Genomic DNA, 8,513 nt, shown 5'->3' with positions numbered 1-8,513 from the left:
AAACGCTTGAAGACATGCTACGAGCATGTGTTATTGATTTCGGAAACAGTTGGGATCGACATCTACCGTTAGCAGAATTTTCCTACAACAACAGCTACCATTCAAGCATTGAGATGGCGCCGTTTGAAGCACTTTATGGTAGAAAGTGCAGGTCTCCGATTTGTTGGAGTGAAGTGGGGGATAGACAGATTACGGGTCCGGAGATTATACAAGAAACTACCGAGAAGATCATCCAAATTCAACAACGGTTGAAAACAGCCCAAAGTCGACAAAAGAGCTACGCTGACATTAAAAGAAAAGATATAGAATTTGAAATTGGAGAGATGGTCATGCTTAAAGTTGCACCTTGGAAAGGCGTTGTTCGATTTGGTAAACGAGGGAAATTAAATCCAAGGTATATTGGACCATTCAAGATTATTGATCGTGTCGGACCAGTAGCTTACCGACTAGAGTTACCTCAACAACTCGCGGCTGTACATAACACTTTCCACGTCTCGAATTTAAAGAAATGTTTTGCTAAAGAAGATCTCACTATTCCGTTAGATGAAATCCAAATCAACGAAAAACTTCAATTCATCGAAGAACCCGTCGAAATAATGGATCGTGAGGTTAAAAGACTTAAGCAAAACAAGATACCAATTGTTAAGGTTCGATGGAATGCTCGTAGAGGACCCGAGTTCACCTGGGAGCGTGAAGATCAGATGAAGAAGAAATACCCGCATCTATTTCCAGAAGATTCGTCAACACCTTCAACAGCTTAAAATTTCGGGACGAAATTTATTTAACGGGTAGGTACTGTAGTGACCCGAACTTTTCCATGTTTATATATATTAATTGAGATTGATATTTACATGATTAAATGTTTCCAACATGTTAAGCAATCAAACTTGTTAAGACTTGATTAATTGAAATATGTTTCATATAGACAATTGACCACCCAAGTTGACCGGTGATTCACGAACGTTAAAACTTGTAAAAACTATACGATGACATATATATGGTTATATATATAGTTAACATGTTTTTATTATAATTATGTATCTCATTAGGTATTTTAACAATGAGTTATATACATAAAAATGAGACTATTAATTTAAGAAACTCGAAAACGATATATATAACGATTATCGTTATAACAACGTCTTACTAGGTACATATGAATCATATTAAGATATTTATACACTTGGTTAATTATGTTAAATGATAAGTAAATATATTATTAAGTGTATTAACAATGAAATACATATGTAAAAATAAGACTACTAACTTAATGATTTAGAAACGAGACATATATGTAACGATTATCGTTGTAACGACATTTAACTGTATATACATCATACTGAGATATATTATATATCATAATATCATGATAATATAACAATTTAACATCTCATTTGTTATAATAAACAATGGGTTAACAACATTCAACAAGATCGTTAACCTAAAGGTTTCAAAACAACATTTACATGTAACGACTAACGATGACTTAACGACTCAGTTAAAATGAATATACATGTAGTGTTTTAATATGTATTCATACACTTTTGAAAGACTTCAAGACACTTATAAAAATACTTCTACTTAACAAAAATGCTTACAATTACATCCTCGTTCAGTTTCATCAACAATTCTACTCGTATGCACCCGTATTCGTACTCGTACAATACACAGCTTTTAGATGTATGTACTATTGGTATATACACTCCAATGATCAGCTCTTAGCAGCCCATGTGAGTCACCTAACACATGTGGGAACCATCATTTGGCAACTAGCATGAAATATCTCATAAAATTACAAAAATATGAGTAATCATTCATGACTTATTTACATGAAAACAAAATTACATATCCTTTATATCTAATCCATACACCAACGACCAAAAACACCTACAAACACTTTCATTCTTCAATTTTCTTCATCTAATTGATCTCTCTCAAGTTCTATCTTCAAGTTCTAAGTGTTCTTCATATATTTTACAAGTTCTAGTTACATAAAATCAAGAATACTTTCAAGTTTGCTAGCTCACTTCCAATCTTGTAAGGTGATCATCCAACCTCAAGAAATCTTTGTTTCTTACAGTAGGTTATCATTCTAATACAAGGTAATAATCATATTCAAACTTTGGTTCAATTTCTATAACTATAACAATCTTATTTCAAGTGATGATCTTACTTGAACTTGTTTTCGTGTCATGATTCTGCTTCAAGAACTTCGAGCCATCCAAGAATCCGTTGAAGCTAGATCCATTTTTCTCTTTTCCAGTAGGTTTATCCAAGGAATTTAAGGTAGTAATGATGTTCATAACATCATTCGATTCATACATATAAAGCTATCTTATTCGAAGGTTTAAACTTGTAATCACTAGAACATAGTTTAGTTAATTCTAAACTTGTTCGCAAACAAAAGTTAATCCTTCTAACTTGACTTTTAAAATCAACTAAACACATGTTCTATATCTATATTATATGCTAACTTAATGATTTAAAACCTGGAAACACGAAAAACACCGTAAAACCAGATTTACGCCGTCGTAGTAACACCGCGGGCTGTTTTGGGTTAGTTAATTAAAAACTATGATAAACTTTGATTTAAAAGTTGTTATTCTGAGAAAATGATTTTTATTATGAACATGAAACTATATCTAAAAATTATGATTAAACTCAAAGTGGAAGTATGTTTTCTAAAATGGTCATCTAGACGTCGTTCTTTCGACTGAAAAGACTACCTTTACAAAAACGACTTGTAACTTATTTTTCCGACTATAAACCTATACTTTTCTGTTTAGATTCATAAAATAGAGTTCAATATGAAACCATAGCAATTTGATTCACTCAAAACGGATTTAAAATGAAGAAGTTATGGGTAAAACAAGATTGGATAATTTTTCTCATTTTAGCTACGTGAAAATTGGTAACAAATCTATTCCAACCATAACTTAATCAACTTGTATTGTATATTATGTAATCTTGAGATACCATAGACACGTATACAATGTTTCGACCTATCATGTCGACACATCTATATATATTTCGGAACAACCATAGACACTCTATATGTGAATGTTGGAGTTAGCTATACAGGGTTGAGGTTGATTCCAAAATATATATAGTTTGAGTTGTAATCAATACTGAGATACGTATACACTGGGTCATGGATTGATTCAAGATAATAGTTATCGATTTATTTCTGTACATCTAACTGTGGACAACTAGTTGTAGGTTACTAACGAGGACAGCTGACTTAATAAACTTAAAACATCAAAATATATTAAAAGTGTTGTAAATATATTTTGAACATACTTTGATATATATGTATATATTGTTATAGGTTCGTGAATCAACCAGTGGCCAAGTCTTACTTCCCGACGAAGTAAAAATCTGTGAAAGTGAGTTATAGTCCCACTTTTAAAATCTAATATTTTTGGGATGAGAATACATGCAGGTTTTATAAATGATTTACAAAATAGACACAAGTGCGTGAAACTACATTCTATGGTTGAATTATCGAAATCGAATATGCCCCTTTTTATTAAGTCTGGTAATCTAAGAATTAGGGAACAGACACCCTAATTGACGTGAATCCTAAAGATAGATCTATTGGGCCTAACAAACCCCATCCAAAGTACCGGATGCTTTAGTACTTCGAAATTTATATCATATCCGAAGGGTATCCCGGAATGATGGGGATATTCTTATATATGCATCTTGTTAATGTCGGTTATCAGGTGTTCACCATATGAATGATTTTTATCTCTATGTATGGGATGTGTATTGAAATATGAAATCTTGTGGTCTATTGTTACGATTTGATATATATAGGTTAAACCTATAACTCACCAACATTTTTGTTGACGTTTAAAGCATGTTTATTCTCAGGTGAATATTAAGAGCTTCCGCTGTTGCATACTAAAATAAGGACAAGATTTGGAGTCCATATTTGTATGATATTGTGTAAAAACTGCATTCAAGAAACTGATTTCGATGTAACATATTTGTATTGTAAACCATTATGTAATGGTCGTGTGTAAACAGGATATTTTAGATTATCATTATTTGATAATCTACGTAAAGCTTTTTAAACCTTTATTTATGAAATAAAGGTTATGGTTTGTTTTAAAAATGAATGCAGTCTTTGAAAAACGTCTCATATAGAGGTCAAAACCTCGCAACGAAATCAATTAATATGGAACGTTTTTAATCAATAAGAACGGGACATTTCAGGCGGCGGAAGCGTGAAGAAGAGTGGTACGGGCGGTTTTGTACCCACGTGTTATAATTGCGGAGAACGGGGTCATTTGTCGCGTGAATGTACGAATGCGAAGTCTAACAAGGTTACGTGTTTTAATTGTCGAAAGGAGGGACACCGAAAGTCGGCGTGTCCGGATTTGGTTGGTAATGCATGAACCTGACGACGATGTTCAGGTACCTTTCGATTATCTTATTGAAACGTACTTATGACTTTGTTTAAATGCATTTTGTGTTAGTGCATAGTGTGATGAGGGGCAGCGTTCCTTATGGAAGTACCCTATGACGATGGTCGGATTGACGAGCTAAGGGCGTAAGACTTGGTGATTCCAAGCATTCCTTAGTGTTGGGCGAAAGATTTTACCAAGCCATGAGAACGGGCTTTGGTGTTGTTTTGGTAGCGCGTAGTCGCTTTTGTGTCGTAATTGATGAAACATAAGTTTCGTCAGGTACGGATGACTTAAGGTCACTTTAGTGTTGTGATGGGTGACATCGGATAAATGGAACCCTCGAGGTCGAGTTTTTCGGTCTCGATGAATGTTGATAGTGGAGTCTATGTGACGCGATGTCAGGTGCCTCTTTCATACCTGCAAGCGTAACGTTCGACTCCGACGGTATTGTGGTTACATTGTACTTAGGGTACCGGAGAGAAACCCTTAGGTACATGAGTGACTAGGTGGAACTTTAACAAGTTGTGGCAATCGTGGGATTGCAAGAATAAAGTTGTGTAATTTGTGATGAACTCTTCGTTCGAAGTGTTTAAGGGTATGTTAAGATCCTTAGTATGCTCAAGGTTGGAGCAAGATATGGTGATGGGTCGTGTGAACTCAATTATTGGTAAAGTCTACCTTTGGTAGCATTGTACGGTTGTGCAAGATGCAGTTATGGAACGTAGTTCCAAGTGGGGGAGTTACACTCCCGCACGAGGAGGTTTTGGTGTGAAAATTTCGGATAATGCTCATGATTAGATCCGGAGTTGGTGTCGAGGCCTAGATTGGTCGATTTGTGGTGGAATACAATTTTGGTTGAATTGTATTTATTGATTTGGATGTGAATTACTACTCGAGGTGGTAATGTGGGAAATCTCGTTGAGAGATAATGGACGTGTTTGATGTAGTGACCCGAACTTTTCCATGTTTATATATATTAATTGAGATTGATATTTACATGATTAAATGTTTCCAACATGTTAAGCAATCAAACTTGTTAAGACTTGATTAATTGAAATATGTTTCATATAGACAATTGACCACCCAAGTTGATCGGTGATTCACGAACGTTAAAACTTGTAAAAACTATATGATGACATATATATGGATATATATATATATATATAGTTAACATGATACTATGATAAGAAAACATATCATAAAGTATATTAACAATGAACTACATATGTAAAAACAAGACTACTAACTTAATGATTTTTAAACGAGACATATATGTAACGATTATCGTTGTAAAGACATTTAATGTATATATATCATATTAAGAGATATTCATACATGATAATATCATGATAATATAATAATTTAAAATCTCATTTGATATTATAAACATTGGGTTAACAACATTTAACAAGATCGTTAACCTAAAGGTTTCAAAACAACACTTACATGTAACGACTAACGATGACTTAACGACTCAGTTAAAATGTATATACATGTAGTGTTTTAATATGTATTTATACACTTTTGAAAGACTTCAATACACTTATCAAAATACTTCTACTTAACAAAAATACTTACAATTACATCCTCGTTCAGTTTCATCAACAATTCTACTCGTATGCACCCGTATTCGTACTCGTACAATACACAGCTTTTAGATGTATGTACTATTGGTATATACACTCCAATGATCAGCTCTTAGCAGCCCATGTGAGTCACCTAACACATGTGGGAACCATCATTTGGCAACTAGCATGAAATATCTCATAAAATTACAAAAATATGAGTAATCATTCATGACTTATTTACATGAAAACAAAATTACATATCCTTTATATCTAATCCATACACCAACGACCAAAAACACCTACAAACACTTTCATTCTTCAATTTTCTTCATCTAATTGATCTCTCTCAAGTTCTATCTTCAAGTTCTAAGTGTTCTTCATAAATTCCAAAAGTTCTAGTTTCATAAAATCAAGAATACTTTCAAGTTTGCTAGCTCACTTCCAATCTTGTAAGGTGATCATCCAACCTCAAGAAATCTTTGTTTCTTACAGTAGGTTATCATTCTAATACAAGGTAATAATCATATTCAAACTTTGGTTCAATTTCTATAACTATAACAATCTTATTTCAAGTGATGATCTTACTTGAACTTGTTTTCGTGTCATGATTCTGCTTCAAGAACTTCGAGCCATCCAAGGATCCATTGAAGCTAGATCCATTTTTCTATTTTCCAGTAGGTTTATCCAAGGAAATTAAGGTAGTAATGATGTTCATAACATCATTCGATTCATACATATAAAGCTATCTTATTCGAAGGTTTAAACTTGTAATCACTAGAACATAGTTTAGTTAATTCTAAACTTGTTCGCAAACAAAAGTTAATCCTTCTAACTTGACTTTTAAAATCAACTAAACACATGTTCTATATCTATATGATATTCTAACTTAATGATTTAAAACCTGGAAACACGAAAAACACCGTAAAACCGGATTTACGCCGTCGTAGTAACACCGCGGGCTGTTTTGGGTTAGTTAATTAAAAACTATGATAAACTTTGATTTAAAAGTTGTTATTCTGAGAAAATGATTTTTATTATGAACATGAAACTATATCCAAAAATTATGGTTAGACTCAAAGTGGAAGTATGTTTTCTAAAATGGTCATCTAGACGTCGTTCTTTCGACTGAAATGACTACCTTTACAAAAACGACTTGTAACTTATTTTTCCGACTATAAACCTGTACTTTTTCTGTTTAGATTCATAAAATAGAGTTCAATATGAAACCATAGCAATTTGATTCACTCAAAACGGATTTAAAATGAAGAAGTTATGGGTAAAACAAGATTGGATAATTTTTCTCATTTTAGCTACGTGAAAATTGGTAACAAATCTATTCCAACCATAACTTAATCAACTTGTATTGTATATTATGTAATCTTGAGATACCATAGACACGTATACAATGTTTCGACCTATCATGTCGACACATCTATATATATTTCGGAACAACCATAGACACTCTATATGTGAATGTTGGAGTTAGCTATACAGGGTTGAGGTTGATTCCAAAATATATATAGTTTGAGTTGTGATCAATACTGAGATACGTATACACTGGGTCGTGGATTGATTCAAGATAATATTTATCGATTTATTTCTGTACATCTAACTGTGGACAACTAGTTGTAGGTTACTAACGAGGACAGCTGACTTAATAAACTTAAAACATCAAAATATATTAAAAGTGTTGTAAATATATTTTGAACATACTTTGATATATATGTATATATTGTTATAGGTTCGTGAATCAACTAGTGGCCAAGTCTTACTTCCCGACGAAGTAAAAATCTGTGAAAGTGAGTTATAGTCTCACTTTTAAAATCTAATATTTTTGGGATGAGAATACATGCAGGTTTTATAAATGATTTACAAAATAGACACAAGTACGTGAAACTACATTCTATGGTTGAATTATCGAAATCGAATATGCCCCTTTTTATTAAGTCTGGTAATCTAAGAATTAGGGAACAGACACCCTAATTGACGCGAATCCTAAAGATAGATCTATTGGGCCTAACAAACCCCATCCAAAGTACCGGATGCTTTAGTACTTCGAAATTTATATCATATCCGAAGGGTGTCCCGGAATGATGGGGATATTCTTATATATGCATCTTGTTATTTTCGGTTACCAGGTGTTCACCATATGAATGATTTTTATCTCTATGTATGGGATGTGTATTGAAATATGAAATCTTGTGGTCTATTGTTACGATTTGATATATATAGGTTAAACCTATAACTCACCAACATTTTTGTTGACGTTTAAAGCATGTTTATTCTCAGGTGAATATTAAGAGCTTCCGCTGTTGCATACTAAAATAAGGACAAGATTTGGAGTCCATGTTTGTATGATATTGTGTAAAAACTGCATTCAAGAAACTGATTTCGATGTAACATATTTGTATTGTAAACCATTATGTAATGGTCGTGTGTAAACAGGATATTTTAGATTATCATTATTTGATAATCTACGTAAAGCTTTTTAAACCTTTATTTATGAAATAAAGGTTATGGTTTGTTTTAA

This window comes from Rutidosis leptorrhynchoides, chromosome 4, assembly GCF_046630445.1.
Source record: "Rutidosis leptorrhynchoides isolate AG116_Rl617_1_P2 chromosome 4, CSIRO_AGI_Rlap_v1, whole genome shotgun sequence".
NCBI classification, from domain to species: domain Eukaryota; kingdom Viridiplantae; phylum Streptophyta; class Magnoliopsida; order Asterales; family Asteraceae; genus Rutidosis; species Rutidosis leptorrhynchoides.
This window is presented reverse-complemented; position numbering follows the sequence as displayed.